We start from the raw sequence: 22383 nt of genomic DNA on the forward strand, positions 1-22383 counted from the left end.
AGGAAATGCCCTCTAAGCAGATGTCTGTTCTATTTATGCTTTCATATAATTCAATCACTGTCTTTTTGTGTCTTCAAACTTGAAAAATACACATTAATAACACATCTGTAAGGTTACAGGAGTACATCTGAAAGTACCAATTCACTTTTATTTACACACTATACTGAAGAAGCAAAAGGCTGGAGGCAATAGAATGAGGAAGACTGAAATGTTGTTTGCAGTTGAGTCTGCCCTTGTCTTTTGAAAGGCTAAAATTATTATTATTTCCTAACACTGTAGCTCTATGGATTTGTTTGTGTCTTAAATTGTGAGGTACCTATTTACAGGTTTTCCAGAGTTTTGTCATTTGCCTTGCTTGCAGTCTGACTGCAAAAGCTGGAACACACATCCTCTGTGGAGCAATTGCAAGAGTTGCTTGATATTATGAGCATGATCCCACAACACATCTGGCAGCACACTACACTACATAAGTTTGTTGCCTCTTTGTATGGGGAAGGCCCTAAGGAAATCATCATAAAAGTACCAAAATAATATTTACTGATGACATCTAGAAAAAAATAAATAAAATCCTCTAGTGAAACTGGGACACTTGAGAAACTTGTTGAATGGAAGCAAATGTCTTCAAGCACTAAGGGATTCCAGGAGCTGAGGCATTAAGAAACCCATCAAGTACCATGAGAGTGAAGATAACACTATGGGCATGGCAGAAGTGAGCAATGGAGGAGCTGGAATGATTCATGTGTTTGCAGGCTTTGTTCTCTGTTGGTGTTGTACTTACTAGTACAGAGTTTATCTTATGTATTCTTTGTTACCTTCATTCATTTTAACCTTCAGGCTGTAAACACATTTATTACGAAAAGAATAAAATTACACAAACTCTGTACGAAGTCCCTGAAATCTTGCTACAGGACTCTTTATCACCTTTCCATTCTCATCACAAAGGCAATGCACCATTTGTTATTATTAGATAACACAAGAGAGAAAGGAAAACAGAAAGGGGGGAGAGAGAGAGAGAGAGAGAGAGAGAGCAACAACAAATGATGAAGCAGGGAAGATGGACAAAAGGAAGAAGAAACGTGGTGGTGGGGTTGGAGAAGTTAAAAAAGAAAAAAGAGAGAGACAAGCAGAGCAGAGTGATGAGATTCAATTCAACAACAGCATTCCATTTTTAAAATGTTTTCTCTTGCCTCACTACTTTTCTGGTGTAATAAAGTTGGGGTTTTGAGTCATTTTGAATAGTGCAGTGGCAGTGATTATCAGAACAGTCTCATGAATACTTTTAGGCGAATAGTCTTCAGAAACTCCTCAGTCCATTTTGTCAATTCAATAAAAATTTTAATTGACTATTAAAATACAGCAATACACAATAAAGACATTGCTGCACTGCTGCAGAAATACTAGCAAATGTGTCATCAACAGAAAAGGTGATTCTCTTCTGTGGGCTTATCAGAATTGTTAGAACAGCATAAATAGCCTGGAGCAGCAGTAACTGAGGATATAGAAGATCTTTCCAAATACGCTTTTCTCCTTAACATAAACAAAACAAAGCAAAAGTCCTACAATTACAGCATTAACAGTACATGTGTTGGAAAGTTTCCCTTCCCATTACTGCACATGTAATAGGTCATATTTTACTGTGTAATGTAGGATGATGGTCTGCACATTTATATAGCAAATGGTAAAAATTACTAAGTGAAATTGCCATATGATGACACTACATAAAACTCAGTCTCTTTGAGCAAATTTGCTCTCTTTATGATTTCCAGAACAAACGTCCCAGTAACTGCACAGAGGGAAGATGCAAGGCTTCCTTTGCTTCACAAGCTCAAAGGTCTGGACTGAATCTCGATTTCACCAGAGCCCTGTCACAGCCAACAGGTCCTTCCATAGCAGGTTTCTCCAAACACCTCCACAGGCAGGAATGGGCCACATCATCCCATGCCAGCTCTCACAAACAGAGCACAGACAGTTACAGCAGTGTGCCAATCACCATGTCAGCAGCAGTCTGTACCAAAATCAGCTCATGGCTAAGGCCAGTTAGGCTTACCGGGACTCTGCTACTGCAGACAGAGCCATTGTAAGTTGTAAACAGACAACGTGTATTTTGCAGAAACGATGTATTTTCAGGAACCTGCATATCACGAAAGCACATTAATCAGATGGATTTGTATTTCCAGAAAACACAGAAATGAAATAACATTTCTCCATGCTGCATTTAGACCGAAGCTGCGAAAGAAGCAGATAACCTTTCCACTTACTCAGAAGTTTGCTCATTAAACAGCAAACATTTAAGAAGAAAGCATGGCAGACTCTGTCGATGAGCAGCATAAAGACCATACACAGACCAAAAGCTGGATGAATATTACACACTGCTCCTGGTCTCAAAGGGCTTTATTAAAAACAAAAGCATAAAAATCAGTTCCTGAACAGGATGATTTTTAATTGTGTTCTCCTGGGAAGACTGCACAAGGCAGACTTTCTTGCTTCCCTTGTAGTCTACAGGGACATAACAAGCTCTTAACAGATTCCCTTTGGTCTAAGACCAGTTACTGCTGAGTTTCTGGACTCTAGTTTTTAGTGACAAATTATGTTTAGCTGGTTCTGAGTCAAATGTATTTTTATTGATATCTATTTTACGCTAAAACAAATAATTAAATATATATATATATGCTTCAGTGTGATCTATTTTCTTTTAGTGTAAGACTAATCATACATAACCAACAGTGTAAAGCTCACAAATATTGTCCATTAAAACAACAATGACTTTGATGTGTCTGACTGCAGTGGGATTGATGTCCAGTCTGCATTAATTTATGACCTTCAGGAAGCCAAGGTACCTGTTTCCTTGGGACTTTGTATAGTCCAAGTACTCCTGAGCCAGATCCAGAACAGCACTGCAATGCCCTTTATACCCCTTCATCATCTATGCTCTGCCTTCCACATTCTATATATAGGCAATGCAAGATAAAAGAAAATAAAAGAAGAAAATCCATCATAACTGTGCTAACAGATAAACAAACAAACAATCCCTCCCCTCCAAAAAAAAAAAATCTACAAAATGACATATACAGCTAACCAAGTTAAACAATAGGAAGCACCAATGGAGAGTAAGTATCTTAGATTTTGATCCTGCCTCACTGTACTGTAATTCTTTTTTTTTTTTTTGTGTGTGTGTGTGTGTGTGTGTGTGAGAATTAGCAGAGGGTGCTTTTGTCCCACTGAGGTTTGCAAACTAACATCTGTAGCAATACCTATTATTTATCGTAAAAGATAACCAGAGGAGAAAGAACAGATCCTTCCTCTACCATCCCTGGTTTATTTCACAGCTTTGTAGTTAGCGCCAGAGAAAAAACACACACCAGACAAGCAGAGCTCTTTCTCTGATGATTAGGCACCCACTTAAAAAGAGGTAAACCAGGCTCCAGTGACCACTTGGCAGCAAATAGGACAAAACCTTCCAGCAGGAGGGCCTGGTGATCTTCAGCTGATGTTACCCAAATCTTTATGCCAAGAGGTCTCAGTGTTACAGTCACTAACCAGCCAGATTTTACCGAAACCTACGGATTTCTACTCACAGCCACTCTATTCTCCCAATTATTTATGTTTGCTGTGATATGGTAAAGATATGGTATGTTCCTCTACCATCCCATTGCCTTACATTGATCTCTCAGATGTTGGAAAAGACGATGAGAGACACAAGATGAAAGAAAAAGGAAAAGCTCAAAACAAGCTTGCATAAAATATTCATAACTGGCAGTAATTACAAACAGAAAATAGGAAATAAAAATTCCTCATAAGTAGCAGTGATTATGCAGTGTCCAAATCATCTATGTGCAATTCCGTCCAGGATATTTTCTCTACGGATTTCTGTTGCTGGGGTCTGAAAGTGAACCAGTCATTTTTGCCTATATCTTTGGCTAGATTTTGCTGCTTTATATAAATGTAGCCTGGTGTTACTAGTAAAATTAAAGCTTTATGCCTTATTTGTACTCTCCATTAAAACCTATAACAGATCTCTGCCTTCTGTGAAAGCAAGATGACATCTCAAATGTGAAAAACTTACATTTTAACAGCTAAATTGTCTGTCTCTTCAGGTGTTAAATGTGTTCTTTTGTGCACTCATAAAATGAACTGACTTCAACTTTTTTTTTTTTTTTTCCCACTCTTATAGATTAATATTTTGCTTATTATGACAAATCAAGGGATCCTGATTGGTCATCGCTGAGTCTGGTAACCAAAATCTTTATAGAAAATATGTTTAAAATGTTGTTGTTGTTCAAATATAAGGTGAGAGCAAACTAACAACTTTATCTGAAGGCTTCTTACAGGTGTAAAAAATATATCAATTTCATGTAAATAAGTGAGGAATATGTTGATTTTCTGGAAATTGCCATTTTTTTCAACTACATAAAATCATGTTTATTCCAGTCTGTTTCTGTTTCTGTGGTGTAAAAACTACTGTTCTTTAACCATTGATAAATACCAATTCACATATGAAGAGCCATGATATATGTCCTAGAACATTCTTAGGGGTTAAGATATGCAGAACTACTTGATTTGAATTTTATGTCAGTGCTACAAAATAAGGTGTTCAATCAGATCAACGGTGAAAAAGTTTGTTGAAGTCCACTATGAATTTCCTGAGCCATAACAGTCCTGTCAAATTACAGAAAATCACAGATAATTCACCCTGTTACTATTTTCAATCATTTTAATTTTCCCATGAAGAAGCGTCCCCCTCTGATATGAAACATCAGTTCATAGAAAAAAGCATGAATTATACTTCCATGGTGAACTTGTTAGTTTTTGCTATCTGAGTGCTCCACTCAGCTTTGGAGACCACAGTAGCCTTGTTAGGTTTCTAAGGAGCCTTAATTACATACATTTGAGATTGCAGAATGCTTTAATTTAAGCCAGCACACAATCAGATGCTGTGCTTTCACAAATATTCAGAAACGTCATCTGCCAGGATCAAGAAAGAGTAATTGAACTGATATCTTCTGGGTTTTATCTGCAGCTTTGCTGCATAATTTTTCATTTTCTTTGGAACACTTTAACACAAAGAGAGAACATGCCTAGAGTCCCACAGAGGTGTTTTGACATTAGGCTTAATAAAGCATGAAGAACTCATTAATAAATAATGTTCTGCTAGGTTAACAAATAAAGCTGAATGCATTGGCAAGACCCAGAAGCAAATCACATCATGCATGCAGCCAAGTAACTTGTTAAAATGATTGCAATGGTGCCATTTCTTCAGTGTGTTTGGCACAGCCAAACACAACACTGCACAAATAAAAACACTGTGGCATATATGCATGGGCCTTCAATTATAATGTTACCTGTCAATTTTTATCTGAACTCTGTGGCTTGAAGAGTTTGTAAACAAGCATTCATGACAGTGACAAAGAGATATCAATATATTGTTAAGCTTTGCTGAGAGAACACTGCTGCCTGGAGTTTCAAAGGAAAAGACCTCTTGTATTCTTTGAGCTGTGCGTCATCCCATTCCTGTGTCAAAGCTACAAGCTTGATACATTTTACTGCAGACACGTTTGAGTTAGAGCATTCAAGGCTGTGTCAATATATCCATATATCCCTATTTTCCAAGGTTAAACATTCTGACAAGTTTTAAATCTGAGGAGAGTCTAAGGAGAGCTTCTAGCAGCCTGGGGTCAATGACACAACTCCCATCAGCTTCGGCTACAACAGGTTTTCATATAGGAACCAGAGTAGGATTGTGGCAACTTGAGGGTCTAGATTTATCCTTCATCCTTCATTATGATGCCTCTAAGTGCCTAAGTTGGAAGATGAAGTCACCTTAAACTCCCCCTGTAATCAATTCCAAGAAACAAATGCTTCCAGAATGTGATTCAGATCTGGGCTGCTGATTACAGAATCAGCTTAAAATGAGCAAGTTCTCAATTTAGAGACTTCTGCTCCATGCTTATGCTTCTAGGCAGGAAAACTCCTCAGTCCCTCCAATGAGGCCAAGTAACAGATTGCACAATTCAAGTTTGGGCCTGTGAGATCTACACAGTTAGTCAGGGGATTAAAAAAAATAAAAATAAAACATTCCTTATTTTATTTTTAGCTTATATTTGAGTTATAGTCATATTCTAAATAAAGGATTCGTGATCTTTAGAAACAGGGACAAAGGATCCAATGCAGGTCTTCAAATTTCCATTCTCCATTCTTCTCTGTTGATTTACTGTTATCTGTAAGTAATACTTGGACTGAATATTGGACTGAATATAGATTAAAAAAATAGAAAAGTATTTCATGCCATATATTCACTGGAAAAAAAAAAAAAAAAAAAAAAAAGCACACAAATTCCAGAATATTTAGAGTGCTTAGAAAAATGAGATTTTTTCACACCTGACAGAGCTGCCAGGTTCCAAGAGTTACTGTGAATAAGAGGATCAGATGAAGCTATAATATCTTCTGAAAATGACTTAAAATCTCTGATATATTTGATGAAAGCTATAGCTATTTAGATGATGCATACTCATCTTTCCAGTGATATAAAGTCTCTCTCTCTCCCTCTCTTTTTAATAGTCTTCAGATCCATACCATTTTTCAAACACCAAATTGAGAAGAACTGAACATTTGCATCTGAGCCACAACGTATTCCATGATAGCATAAGAATACAAACTCAGGGACATAAGGTAGTGAAAATTGAACAGTGAAGTGTTTTAGAAAATACATTTTCTGTATGTTATCCTGTGGCTTCACAACCTCTGCTGATTTGGTGTTGGGAAGCAGACTTGCTGTTCGGTACCTCTGAAAACAAGGGACATGCAAATTCTAGAATCCAGTCCTTGTTTCTTTTTCTTTTTTCTTTTTATTTTTTTGCCCAATTAGTACCTAATTTTAAATTGAAAAGCAATCATTAGAGAACAAAAAATTAAATAAAACCATAAAAATGGTATAAGCAAATGACATCATAAACTGTATTTCATTTTTTTCTCTGTTATGTCCTCACTAAGCATGGACTTGCTCATCTATTTTTGGTAGCAAAGTTGTCCAGCTTCAGTAAAGCTTGTTTATCTGGTAACTCAAACAGGAAGTTTGGTTTGAAGGTCTGAATAACGAACTGACTTAAAGTCACCTAAGTATTCAAACTAGGCAAAATTTGTCTGTGTTCTCAAGTGAGTAGCACCAAGTTACTGAGAAACTTTCAGTGTCTGGTCAATACAGAACACAAGATCTTGGAGGATACCCGGCTTGTGAGATCTGAACTGCTTGAACAACACAAAAGTTACCTGAAGAAGGGCAACGAAGCTGGTGAAGGGTCTAGAAAAAAGTCTGATGAGGAGTGGCTGAGGGTGCTGGGATTGTTTAGCTCGGAGAGAAGAGAGCTCAAGGAAGACCTTACTGTACTTTACAATTACCTTAAAGGAGGTTGTAGTGAGATGGGGATTGGGCTCTTCTCCCAAGCACTAAGTGATAAGAAAAGGAGAAATGGCCTCAAGTTCCACCAAGCAAGGTTTAGGTTGGATATTAAGAAAAATTTCTTTACTGAAAGAGTTGTGTGATATTGGAACAGGCTGCCCAGGGAAGTAGTTGAGTAACCATCCCTGGAGCTTTCCAAGAAATGTGTAGATGTAGAACTTAGTAGCACGGAGTAGCATGGTTTAGTGGTGGACTTGTCAGCACTAGGTTAGAGATTGGACTAGATATCTCAGAGGTCTTTTCCAACCTGAATGATTCTATGATTCTATGAGTGTTCAGCACAACTGGTACAGCAATGCTTCTTTTTTATGTTATCACTAGATTTGAAGTGACAATATTTATTGCAAACAAAGATATTTGTGAATCTTCAAATATTATGCGGGCATTGGAGAGTCTGTATTATTATTTTTTTCTTCTCCCCCCAACACTCAACCCCCCTGGAATTACAATGGTAGGTTTCTGTATCTAAATTTTGTTTGCACTCTATTTCAGTCATCTACATGCTTCTAGGATCATGCCAATAATCCAGAAACATATCTAACAATATTGATTTTTGTTCTGAAGAGCATTGTTTTTATTCTAGAATAACATAGTCTTACATGACATTGGACAAAAATATTACTTCAGAAAGTTCTTTCCTTTTTGTTTATGGTAAGCTTCATATGAGGGCACAGCTGACATTTTCAATGAAGCTGCAATGGATATTCACATATTCACATAGTAATGTGTGCATATTACCATGTGTTGGAATCACACAATATGTACAACTGTAAAAGGAATTGCTTTATGGAAAGAAAATATTATTCCTACTTCATTTCCATGCATATTAATCTGTGAGGAGAAAAAAAAAATATATCAGAAAATGCTTTTTGTGCCACATAGTGATGTTAGCTAGAAAATTAAAAACAGCAAGAAAAAGAGAGCTATTTTAATATTTTTTCTCTCTTACATTACTGACTTAAAAGAAACTTGCAATTAAATATTTGTAAGCAATGTGTACATAATTTTTGTATACTTGAAATATTAAAAATAGTATTTGAAGCAATACACAATAGCTGTCAAAACAAGTTTTACAGGCCCATTAAGATAGTAGTTTTCTTGATCTCAAGGAAGATATCAACATAATAATGAGGGAAAATGCCATCCCCTGCCAGAACAGCAAGAAAAGACCCAGTAAGCTTTTGGTATTCTGTAGCATACACATTTTGTGGCTGATTTTGTAATCCAATTTTAGGGAAGGAAGGAGGACTTAGGCTTTAAAATAACAGTTAGAAATGTAGAAAGACAACCAAGCAGATCACCAAACATAAATTCCCCATGGAATCCAGTACTTTATGGAAATGTTTCCTGTAAATCTCCTAGCAGATCAAAGCAAACCAGCCCACATTACAGCTCCTCAAGAGAAAAGCATTCACACCTCAAGCCCTGGCTTTTAAAGACACTTTTTTTTTTTTTTTTTGTCAGAGACTGACCAGGCTGACCAGGCAGAATTTTGGGGTCTTCACAGCTCTGGGCTCTGCTGGGACTTGCTGGAGCTGGGACGCTAAAGTAGATCCATTAGCCATTCAGTCCTCAAAGGACCTGGGTTACACAAATGGTCAAGGAAAAGGAATTGCCAGATTTCAGGAGGCGTCCCCTGTGTCCCTTTAGCTGGTCAGACTGCAGTCAGAATTTATGATTATCCCTTATGGTTCAAGTACTGAAATGGGAGAAATTCTGCATTGTTTCCATGCCTCCTCTAACAAGCTCTGTCTGTTAAGTACCCCTCTAGGAATATACACACAATTTAGAAAAACAAATGCTTTATTCATGATAGCAATAAGTACAGCATAGCTGTACACATACCAACTGAATAGTAGTTTTGTATTTTTTACTTTATTCCTCCCAATAACTACATGTTCCTACAAAGTACCTCACAAATGTGCACTGAGTTTTCTACACAGTTTTTAATGGACAACATTTTAAATAATTTTTGGAAAGTGAATGAAGCTGTGATAAGCAGTACAGCTGGTGAGTCAGTGGAGACTGCAAGGAAGGAATTACCAGGAGGAAAATATTCCAGGAAACTACTTTAATTATGGGGCCCAAGAATTAACCAATTAACTGTGGTGCTCCAGTTCATATACACAGAATATATACACTGGTAATAAATAGGATGACTTGAATATTGTCTGAAAATATCTTCACTTTTGGGACAGAAATTTCTCTGACAAATCGTTACCAAAAAATCAAAACCATGCATTCATCAGTAAGAAAAGCTAAAAGGTAATGACTTGTACCACCATTTTACTCTTGCTTACTCTCAAATGTGAACTGGAGGAAATACAAGAAAAATATTAACAATGACATATCTTACTTGGGTCGCTTTGAGACCTTAGAATATCCAGGGGAATAAACAAGCATACTGAAGTTGACCATATTTACACCAATAAAATCCTCACCAGTGAAACCCCAGAATGCCTTTTTTCCTGTTGGGGGAACTGAGTAAAGCAAAGATTTTGCTGCCAGGTGGAAGGTGCAAGATTCTGACAATGAATATTAATGTAGTGGGTTTATGGGACAAGGTTTTGGTAGCTGTGCTGCAGGGGTGGCCTCTGTGAGAAGAATCCAGAACCTGTCCCATGTAAGATAAGGGCCGGTTTCAGCCAGTTCCGAAGGGACCCGCCGCTGGCCAGTTGGGCCAAGAAGCACTGCTGCTTACGTCTCTGTGAGAGCCAATTTAAGAGAAAAAAAACTGCTGCACACCAGCAGCTGGGAGAGAGGAGTGAGAACCAGCCCTGCAGACCCCCAGGTCGGTGCAGCAGGAGGGCAGGAGGTGCTCCAGGCACGCAGCAGCAGTTCCCCTGCGGCCTGTGGAGAGGCCCCTGGTGGAGCAGGCTGTCCCCCTGCAGCCCATGGGTCCCACATGGAGCAGATCTCCATGCTGCAGCCTGTGGAGGAGCCCCCAGTGGAGCAGGCGGATTTGGCCTGGAGGAGGCTGTGGCCCATGGAGAGCCCCCGCAGGAGCAGGCCCCGGGCCCGAGCTGCAGCCCGTGGAGAGGAGCCCACGCAGGAGCTGGGTCAGGGGGGAGCTGCCGCCCGTGGCGGATCCGTGCTGGAGCAGTTTGCTCCTGGGGGATGTACCCCCTGGTACGGACCCATGTTGGGGTGGTTATTGAGGAGCTGCTGCCTGTAGGAAGCCCACGCAGGATCAGTTCGGGAAAGATGGCATCCCATGGGAGGGACCCCACAGCACAGGGGATGAGAGTGACCGAGAAGGAGCAGTGGAGAAGAAGCGCTATAGACTGATCATAACCCCCGTTCCCCTGTTCCCCTGCGCCGCTTGTGGGGAGGAGGTGGAAGAGGGTGGATGAGGAAGGTGTTTTTAGTTTTTCTTTGTTTCTCACTTCTCTATCTTGTTAGGAACAGGTAATAAATTTCTTTAATCTCCCTACTCTGAGTCTGTTTTGCCCGTGACAATAATTGTTGAGTGATCTCCCTGTCCTTATCTCAACCCTTGAGCCCTTTTGTAGTGTATTTTCTCTCCCTTTTCCTTTGGGGAGGGGGAGTAAGAGAGCGGTTGTGGTGGAACTTGGCTGCCCACCTGAATAAAACCACCACATACCAACAGTTTTGCAGTTATTCGTCCTCCTTAAAGATGCCTGTAACTTTTCACTGATGCCCAAATGAATCATGTATACATCCTCCAACTGTGGTCTTGCCTGGGGAGTAGTTCTAGTACTTTCTAGAAAACGGGTTTTAGGAGGAGTGGCTGAGGGAACCGGGATTATTTAGCCTAGAGAAAAGGAGGCTCAGGGGAGACCTTATCGTGCTGTACAATTGTCTTAATGGAGGCTATGGTGAGGAGGGGATTGGGCTCTTCTCCCAAACACCAAGTGATAAGATGAAATGGCCTCAAGTTGCATCAAGGGAGGTTTAGGTTGGATATTATGAAAAATTTCTTTGCTGAAAGAGTTGTGTGACATTGGAACAGGCTGCCCAGGGAAGTGGTTGAGTAACCATCCCTGTAGGTTTTCAAGAAACGTGTAGATGTAGAACTTAGTAGCATGGACTAGCGTGATTTAGTGGTGGACTTGTCAGCACTAGGTTAAAGATTGGACTAGATGATCTCAGAGGTCTTTTCCAACCTGAACAATTCAGTGACTCTATGATTCTATACTTTACTAGAAGCTTTCATGTATGTTTTCACCTCTACTGGCCAGTTATTAATTTCAATAGGTTCCTACTCTTGTGTCGTGTTTCACAGATGAGGGATGTTTGTATGACCTCCCAGTGTTTAAGTCACCTGTCTTTCACCATCCTCCCATAAAGTATAGGAGGCTTGATGTTAGCAGATATACAGAACTTCAGAAAGAAAAATTCTGTGTCCAAAGTACTCTGCAGTGGATACAGACCCTAAAAACTCACTTGAATAAATAGAAGAGATGCATTATGCAAATAGATTGGAAACTTTAGAGACACTGCAATTCAGGAGCAATATTCATATATTGTAGAGTGCACCAGCCCTGGACACAATGATTTAGATCAAATCCTTACAACATGTACACAGTTCTCTACTGATAGAGGCCTATGTCTTGGAGGCACAGAAGAGTTTTCGAGACTTTGTCACTTTTGCTGGCTCATTTTCTAAACTTGGTAAAAATCTAAGAAATACCAAAAAAAAAAAAAAAAAATACCCCGGTGTTGCAGATACTTCTGTTTGGACTGGGAAGAGTTCTTGGTTCATTCTTTGGAGCCGCAGCTGAGCAACATTCTTAACCCTGCTTTTTCCAAGGATATGAATAGTCTCATTGGAAACTAATGCTCAAAGGCATTCGCCTAGAAATCTTGCTACACTGGCTGTCTAGATCATTTCTGGCTTTCAAATAGTATTGTCTGGATCTCACCCAAGCTCAATCTAAGCCAGATGCTCTTCTCCAGGAGCCACTTTCCTCTAGGCAATGCAACATCCTTGTGATGGCTCTGGTTGCATCTGTGGAAAATGAGATATAGGTTTGGGTGTCATCTGCAGAGCCTGCAGCAGCTTAGCCCCTCTCTGAACAGTCTTCTGGAAGCATTGGAAAGAGGTGTATAAAAAGGATTTATAGCCCTGTGGTCAGGCTACAGGTGCAGGATATTGGTAAGAAAAAACAATTTTACCACTGCTGTTTTGGGGTCCTAGTGGAATGAGGTTTTGTGTTTGCAAGGTATACAAGATTGGAATATGTTCACTTGGCATTTAAAGGAAGAAGAAAGATAAATAATTCCTTATCAAAGTCTGAAATTAAAAAGTCCTTGCAAATTAACTACAGGAAGCCGAATTAATGTTATTAGCAAATGGAAACGTGGTACACAATATAAAACAGAATAAAGAATATTGTTTCTTACTGCAATATATTTTGGCCACTGTGTGTTTTACATTTAATTTTATGGTACAGAAGGCATTACTGAAATAACAGCTTTACTTTACAATTTTCTTGCTTAGTAGAGCTGATGTATTAAAAAGGTTAATGTACTAAATTTACATTTTTCTAGATCGATTATTTCTTACTGCATTCTCTCCTGACTTATTCTTAACCTCTTTAAAAAAGAAATGATACAAAATAGGACTTCTATTTGACAGTCTGAGTCAGAAAACTTACTTTCCCTGCCGATTTTCATGCTCTACAAGCTTTGCCATCATAAACCACTTGGCATGTATTAAGGAGTATTATATTAGATGAGGCAATTTAAGTGTATCCCATTTCGCTTGGTGAAACTAAGCAGCTTTGCATTATAACTAAGTTGAGCTAATGAGAATACGCTTGAAGCATGTGTTACCTGGAACTGAAGTTAGCTAGTCTTTCAATACTGCAACCTATGAGTTTGCAGAATGATGGCAGGAATCCTGCTGTGAGAGAGATAGGAAAATTATTATAATCTGCATTCCTAAATTGAATGAGTATTTTGCTCAGCAGAGGCCTCTTGACTGCAAATAGTCTGAAATTACATCCTGCTGTTTAAATTTTTTTTTTTAAGTGAGTAAAAATGCCCACATTTTCTTAAGTCAAATAATTTTGAAATCGTATGTGACTAAAATTATGGAAAAAAGAAAGCTGTATACCCTTCACTTCCTCTAGTAAAAGCTGTTTGATATTGTTATTTTTGACAGAAGTATCTAGAATTCATGGTTTTATACTTTGATCTTAACTATTTAATTGTTAGATTGATAAAGCTTATTATATCTCCCTATTATATATCACTGAAATAAATTTAATGTTGACAACTTTCTTATTTTGTACAAAGGAAATTGTAATATAAACATTTCATCAAAATCAACTAATGGGCATGATGCTCAACACACCAGTAAGCTAAAACATATACATACATGTATAAACACATATATGTATGCAGGTGATCCTGTCTCTCCATCCCCAAACAAGGTAGTTGTATTCTTATCTGTTTCCTGGAATCTATCCCTATCCCATACTGGTCCCTGAAGTTGCATGGGATTGCGTGGGAAAATGCTGCTGGGGAACATGTGAACAGATGGGATGGATGAACAGGCGCCAGGGCTCAAACTAATGTCCAAGGCCTGTTTTGCTGCTGCAAATATATAGGTTTAGGTTTGCTGATGAGACATAATGGTTTAGGTGAAGATGTGGTTATTATGGTGTGAAAGATGGTTCTCAGGAGAGTCACAACCCAGGCAAAGGTGATGACAAGGGCAGAGACATAGCTTAAATATAACCCCTTTTCTGGAACTCAAAGCATCTTATGTTGAGTTGCAGTCATGTTGTTTTGGATTAGGATTCACATATCTGACCTACTTCTGAAGTGGTGGAAATATCACTTCTGTTTTTCCCACAAAAATAAATAAATAAATAAATAAATATAGCTGACATTAGAAATCCTTTTTCTGCTCATTAGGTCAACCTCCCATGACAGTGACATCTGTCTTCCTCAAGTAAGGGGATGATACTCTCATCCTCCAGGAGGCTTTTGTTGCCTCCAGGACTTAGTCTATATGCAGAAAATGTCCAGGATCCCTTTTAAATGTGGGGTTATGCCTAACATTCCCACCTCATGAGCCATAATACCTTTGTGTGTGTGTGTGTGTGCGCATTTCTTCACTAAATGCCCAGTTTCTTTTAACTTAGTAAGCTAGGTACTCATTTCAGCATATCTATCATTTTTTCATTTACATCAAGGTAATTTATTATGTTTGTTACCTAAGCTTCTGTGGGGCTTTGTGAATAACCCTAGCTTCACTTACATTCTTGCAAAATGAAAAAGCCAGTAGCAGAATTCATCATGGAAAATTCAGATGGGTGAAACTCCACTGAATTTGTAGCCAGTCAGAGAATTTAGCTCATTCATTTTGATTTGCACTGCTTAAATGGACATATGCATTACCTATCAAAGAAAGTTTGTTCTCCGGTCTATTAAATAACATTTGTAATGTCTGTAGTAGCATGAACTACAAAATCAATAAAAATGAATAATAAACTATTTATTTGCATAATTTACTATCCAAATTTATATATTGGTATTAATGACTGTGTGCTGTAATAGCAACTCTGTAAGGCAAAATTAAGGATACCTAGGATATTTCAGCATTACGTGTCCTAATATAGGAAGGTTCTGTCAATAGTTGTACTGAGTTTGAAGAGCATGTAATTCTGTATGTTTTGTATAATTAGCAGTCCACACAAATGCACATTACACAATTCCCCAAACAAAAGTACAAACACACATGCAGTGCAATGCAATAGAGTTCACAACACTTTTGACATTTGACCTGTAACTGTGTGAGATATTCACCTCTTTCAAACATGTTTTGTACATACACACACATAAAAGATGTAAAAAATCAGTCTACACATTAAAGCTACAATAGGTAGATGTCCTATATGAATTTGACTTTCTTGGGAAATATTTAGGCACCACAGTGAGGGCAATACATAGCACTCCTCCATATGGGAATCTTTGCAAAGTCTTGCAGCTCCCTTAACCTTCTGCTTTTAAATGGAATCTATATTTTTATATCCATGTTATTGCTTCTACTGAACACCATTACAAAAACTCTCAGTAACTTCAGTAGAACTTAGATGAAGCAAAACTGCATTATTACATTTTTTCCTCTTCTTTCTGGAATAGACAATTGGTGTCAATCGGGAAACAATTCCTTTTGATGAAGGATGATATTTTTATCTTCTATTTACTTTATAGAGGGACTAGGCATTTAGAATGCACACAGATGCTAGCTAGAGTAGCAGACAGAATGAGATAGATTAGAAAGCTATTATTCAGATGATATCACTAGAATCCCTCCACAAAAAATGAGAAAGTTGAATTGGAATTGAAGTTGAATATGAACAAAATATATTTGTAAAACTAATTATTAGAAAAACAAACAAACAAACAAAAAACAAACACAAAACAAATCAAATAAGGTAAGGTTAATAAAAAGACTGAAAAGGATTTTTCTCCCTTTTACCCACGTAGAGCAAATCCTGAAGAATATTCTGAGAAAGATGAAAAACAGATGGCATTCATAGATAAACTCAAGGTTACATGACTGTTCACTTTTTTCTCTACGGTACATATCATTATCCACATAATTATAAACATAGCCTTTTTTCCCCCATAAGGTTATGGTGCTGAAAGTCCTCATGTATCTTTATGATCTTGCTACTTTCCTTGTCAGTTATGTGTCTAAGACATCACTTGGTGTGCACACACATACACACACACATTCCATCACCTTTCTGAGCATATACGTGTTTGCACAATGGTTTATTCCACATTTTCAGTCATACAGCATTATGTCACTGAATTGTTCTGATCAAGGGTGATTTCCTGCAGTAGTGAAGAGGTGATAGATTAATGCCCATAGATTATATGATATTTTAACAGAAATCAACAAAGAGATAAACCATTTTAATAAAATCTCACAACTTACAGGAAATGTATGGCCGATATGAGAAAGAATTTTGATTTTCCTGATGCATTATCTATGTTTTCAGTATTCTCCTGTCTCCCACATGTCAGCTAGAGGAACTAAGTATACACACAGAAAACATCTACCCCCACATTCCTACTGACTGTAAACAAGGGCTGTCATGTGAACAGAGATAAGCAGAATACTCTCCTCCTCCCATTTTACCAGTCATTAATCAGATGAATGTGATTGCCATGGACTAAACCCAAGCTCAGAAAAAATATAGCAAAAATGGTTGATGGTAATCAAGCTCAGAGCATGCATAGAGCTTGCTCTTGTCTACTAGCAAGTCGTATAGAATGCTGTAAGTTGGACTAGATCACTACCTAAATTTATTCCTTGGCATTTTAAAGCATAGTTTCCACTATATATGTGACATCATTCACCATTTTATCAATCTGTGCCTTTGTGTAAGCCACAAATGGAAACATATTTTGAGCTGGTAATGGGTAAGTGAATCAGTCCTGAAACTTTAGCCTTTTAAGTAGTACACTAACCTTTGTGTCGTTGTGCACATCCAGAAAGTCTAGTACATCAGCTTTTGATGAAGAACATTCAGGAAGAATTTAACACATCTGTTCCAGTGTTCAGTCCCAAGAAGTCTTTAGTGGTTACTGAAAAGACCGGTGAAGGCATAAAGAAACTCCAGATATGCAGATGGAAAAATCAAACATCTCTGCTGAAATGGTATACAACTCGCTGAGCCTGTATGAAAAGAGAAGATGCTAGTTATATGTTTGAAAATAATTAATGACATCAATAATAAATAAACACTTGGATTCTCTCTTTAAGACCTAAAAGAAGTCTTGTGCAGCAGGGCCCCACAGGTAGTACTTGCCTGCTCAAGTTTTTGAAAGTACTGTCTCGATATCTTGCAAATATTGACAGACAGGAATCTGGAGGACATTTTAGGGAGGAAAGTGAAAGGGAAGGAAAATTACAGCACAAGTGTATCATAACGGAAAGCACCCCCCTCCCCCCCCCCCCCCCCCCCGAAACAAACAAACAAACACACAAAAAACATTCCCAAGAACAGAAAATTGTAAATTATACATATTTTTAAGTAGGCTACAGGAAAAAAAAAGAATGTTAGATCTTTACTAGCAAGAGGGAAAATACTGTGTATACTACTATTACTTTGCTGCCTTTTACTCTTTACATTGACCAGAAATTTATTTTCTGCCATTTTGTAAATCACTGGAAAAATTACTTTCATACTGAGAATAATGCCAGACTCATCTTTAGAAAATGTTAACAGTATTTAGTGAGAATTGTTTGACCGTTCTTGTCTTGTTCCTGTTTTCTCTGTAAACTATAGGTACTTATGATCTAAATATACTTCCATATTGAAGAAATGGAACACAGACACAAATCATAGAATCATTAAAGTTGGAAAAGACCTCCAAGATCATCTGGTCCAACCATACCCCTACCACCAATATCACCCACTAAGCCATGTCCCTAAGCACCACATTCAACCTATCCTTAAATACCCCCAGGGGCAGTGACTCCACCACCTCCCTGGGCAACCTGTTCCAATGCCTGACTACTCTTCCTGAGAAGAAATGTCTCCTAATTTCCAACCTAAACCTCCCCTGACGCAACTTGAGGCTGTTCCTTCTAGTCATATCACTAGTTACCTGCAAGAAGAGGCTGACCCCCAGCTCCTCACCACTTCCTTTCAGGTAGTTGCAGAGAGCAATAAAGTCACCCCTGAGCCTTCTCTTCTCCGGACTCAACAACCCCAGTTCCCTCAGCCACTCCTTATAGGACTTGTGTTTCAGACCCCTCACCAGCTTCATAGCCCCTCTCTGGACACACTCCAGGGCCTCAATGTCCTTCTTGTAGTGAGGGGCCCAAAACTGAACACAGTACTCGAGGTGTGGCCTCACCAGAGCAGAGTACAGGGGGATGATCACCTCCCTGGACCTGCTGGCTACACTATTCCTGATACAAGCCATTGGCCTTTTTGGCCACCTGGGCACACTGGCAACTCATGTTCAGGCATGCATCAACCAGCACCCCCAGATCCTTTTCCTCTGCACAGCGTTCCAGCCACTCTACTCCAAGCCTATAGCATTGCATGGGGTTGTTGTGGGCAAAGTGCAGGAGCCATGTTGAACCTCATCCCATTGGCCTCTGCCCATCAACCCATCCTGTCCAGGTCCCTCTGCAGGGCCTTCCTACCCTCCAGCAGATTTACACTTCCCCCCAGCTTGGTGTCATCTGCAAACTTACTGAGGGTGCCCTCAATTCCCTCATCCTAATCATCGATAAAGATATTAAAGAGGATGGCCCCCAACACTGACCCCTGAGGAACACCACTGGTGACCAGTTACCAGCTGGATTTGACTTCGTTCACCACCACTCTCTGGGCACAGCCATCCAGCCAGTTTTTAATCCAGCAAAGAGTGTACCTCTCAAAGCCATGGGCTGCCAGCTTCTCCAGGAGAATTCTTTGTGAGACCATGTCAAAGGCTTTGCTGAAGTCTAGGTAGACTATGTCAACAACCTTTCCCTCATCCACCAGGCAGTTCACCTGGTTACAGAAGGAGATGGGGTTAGTCAGGCAGGACTTGCCTTTCATGAACCCATGCTGACTGGGCCTGATCTCCTGGTTGTCCCGCATATGCTCTGTGTGACCTGTTCCATCACCTTTCCTGGCACTAAGGTCAGGCTGACAGGCCTGTAGTCCCCCGGGTCCTCCTTATGACCCTTCTTATAGATGGGTGTCACATTAGCATGTCTCCAGTCATCTGGGACCTCTTCAGATGACCATTACTGCTGATAGATGATGGAAAGTGGCCCAGCAATCACATCTGCCAACTCCCTCAGCACTCTTGGGTGAATCCCATCTGGCCCCATGGACTTGTGTCAGTCCAGGTGGAGCAGCAGGTCTCTAACTGCTTCCACCTGAACTGTGGGAGGTTTCTTCTGCTCCCAGTCCCAGACTTCCAGGTCAGGTAGCCACCTGAGTACCCCGAGGATAAGTAGTCTGACTAGTAAAGACAGATGTAAAGAAGGCTCAGCCTTTTCCTTATCCTCAGTAGTCATGCTCCCCACTGCATCCAGTAAAGGATGGAGATTTTCCTTGCCCCTCCTCTTACTCTTAATATGTTTGTAAAAACCTTTTTTGTTATCCTTAACCACAGTGGCCAGGCTGAGCTTGTGCTGGGCTTTGGCCTTCCTGATTTTTTCTCTGCATATGCTGGCAACTTCCTTGTACTCTCCCTGAGTTGCCTCTCCCTTCTTCCACCGGACATGAACTCTTTTTCTCCTGGATATTCAGCAAAAGTTCCCTGTTCAACCATGCCAGTCTTCTTCCCTGCGGGCTCATCTTACGGCACATGGGGACAGCCTCCTCCTGCGCCTTTAATACTTCCTTCTTGAGGAGCATCCAGCCTTCCTGGACCCCTCTGCCCTTCAAGACTGACTCCCAAGAGACCCTGCTACCAGTGTCTTGAACAACTCAGTCTGCCTTCTGGAAGTCCAAGGTAGCAGTTTTACTGACACCCCTCCTGACTTCACCAAGAACAGAGAACTCTTATCATTTCATGGTCACTGCCAAGACAGCTCCTGACAGCCGCATCTCCTACCAGTCCAGTGTAAATATGGTATTTAATTGCAACCCCCCTACCCCGATACTACAGTTTCCAATTTTAGGCACAAACAAATCTACTTTCTTTCAAAATAAACCAGGACACAAGGAATTTGGAATACAGTTAAACCCTCAAAATCATAGATGTCAACATGACCTGCCAAAAGACATTAACTCCATAACTATTTTGTTAGAGAGGAAAACAACACTTCTGAATGGAGAAACATAATTAAATCAAAAGTTTTCTACAGAAACAATAGGAAGAATGTACCAGATGAGCTCTTTTCAGTATGGTTGGAGTCTAACAAGTGCAAGTACCTTTGAACACTTAAAACTAATTTTTTTCACGTTTGACACACCAACAAAATAATTTAGAAATGTGCAATGTATGTTTGTAGAAATGTACAATGTAGAAACAGAAGAATCCAATATAAGTCTAGAAAATGTCCTTTTTTTTTTTTTAAAAAAAAGATATTTTTAATGAGAAGTGTTTATTTCCCTACATAATTTCCATCTACGTTTCATAAATTACTTTGCTTAATAGAAGTTTACCTCTGACTGCTGTTTCATGTATGATACATGATTTACAATGTTGAATTGTTTGTTCGTGCATCAGAAACTTTTATTTTTTAACAGTTTATCAGATAAATGTTTTCTGATTGAGCAATTAAAAAAAAAAAAAAAAAGTAAGTAAATCTATGGCAAAAGACACCAAGCAGTGTTATGATGATACAATAATATGAGTTCATGCATCAAACCAAACTGTTAATGTCCCCAAAGCCCTCTTTTGACAGCTGTTTCATAGAATAAATGTTCAATACAAATAACTAATAAAACACATCTCAGCTACTGCTCTGTGAAATCCTACCAACCTCATGAACAGTGTCTTTGAAAACTAATAGGCTGTCTGTAGAAAACAAAACAAAAGCAAAAGCAAAGAAAGAAACAACAACAAACAAACAGAACCCACCACCACCAGCATCAAAAGCAGCCTGCAAAAATTCCCTGCAAGTTAAGTTTACAAATTCTCTCTGGAAATGAGTTTAAGAGTCACATGAAGAAGAAAAATACACTCCTCTCTTAGATGTTTAAATGGGGCTTCAGAAATCAGAAGGATCTGATTCCATTGATATCCGTGATACTTTGAAATAAGGATTATAGCATTAGATCCAAACAGTGCTTGCCATTGCACATATGTATGACACAGACATTGAGGGAAGGAAACGTGATAACCCCCTTAAAAGGGTACTCTCAAATTCTCTTGCTTTATCACAAGTAAGTCATGCTCTGAGTTTCAGAATTTTCAGCTAAATTAATCACAAAGAAAATAAAATGCATTTCAATGGCAATGTTTTGACAATCTTCATTATCCCTGAGATCTTAGAGAAAATGGGGGGGATTTGATAACCCTTTCAAATGAAAGCTGCAAATGTACATTACCCCTCTTTCCTATAAAGATATTATATGAATTAAGTAGCTTAAAATTTTCTGAGGCATCACTCAATCTCCATAAGAATAATGTTTCTGAAAGTCCTATCATTTTATAATCAATCTATAATTAAAGAATGGACTGGTTTCCCATCAACCTTAAGGAGACTAGTCAACAATGTGTAGACTTATTTATAAAATGGATACTGTTCAGTTTAAATGAACACACATTCTGCCAAGAATAGATTGTTTTCAAATTTAGCAATAGTATCTGTCCTCTGTTATGTGATGAAATATCATATTGATTATAAACCATAACTTCCAGGAATGACAGAACTACCAATAACGACCAAAATTCAAACCTGTGGAATATATTCAAATATCAATATAAGTAATTATATATAGTGATCACAAATGTCACCAATTTTTTTATTGTAAACAATTTAAATGAATATATATGAAGTGAAAAAGTCAAATTAGGTGGGGGAACATCATTAATTTTTGTTTGTTTGTTTATTTATTTATTTTTCATTGAACTCTTTGTGTTAATGAAATAACAACATATCTTTTTTAGTGAATGCCCATTTTCAATGTGCATTTAAACACTGTACCTAAGGCTAGACTCTTTCACTATGTATCCCTTTCAGACTCCACGTCCATAATCCATAAAGGTCTCTCACAGAAGGCCAAAAGGACATGATAGCCCCAACCACTTTTAGTTCTTTCCCCATGGGAGTAGGATTCCATTCAACACATTGACTGCTTTTCTTGTAAGGGTGTTAGAATTAGTACCAGAATTATTAACTAGTAAGTTTTGTCACTGTTGTTACGCAAAAACCTTCTAGCTGGCTTCCTTAAAAACTAGACACACCCAGACATATCTAGGGGCTTTATCAGTAGGAAAGAAGAAAAATTTTTAGGGATCCAAACTGTTCCTGTGCA

At 38.8% G+C, this 22383-nt stretch overlaps 1 protein-coding gene across 3 annotated transcripts in view; it reads right to left on the minus strand.

Annotated features, from left to right (window-relative positions):
• Positions 1 to 22383, minus strand: part of HS3ST5 (heparan sulfate-glucosamine 3-sulfotransferase 5) — a 208128-nt gene that overhangs the window by 81780 nt on the left and 103965 nt on the right. For all 3 annotated transcript variants that reach the window (XM_040553065.1, XM_040553064.1, XM_040553063.1), the window contains exon 2: positions 16913 to 17120. The gene's annotated coding sequence lies outside the window, so the exon portion shown is untranslated. The remainder of the gene's footprint in view (positions 1 to 16912; positions 17121 to 22383) is intronic.

This window comes from Cygnus olor, chromosome 3 (assembly GCF_009769625.2).
Source record: "Cygnus olor isolate bCygOlo1 chromosome 3, bCygOlo1.pri.v2, whole genome shotgun sequence".
Lineage (NCBI taxonomy): Eukaryota > Metazoa > Chordata > Aves > Anseriformes > Anatidae > Cygnus > Cygnus olor.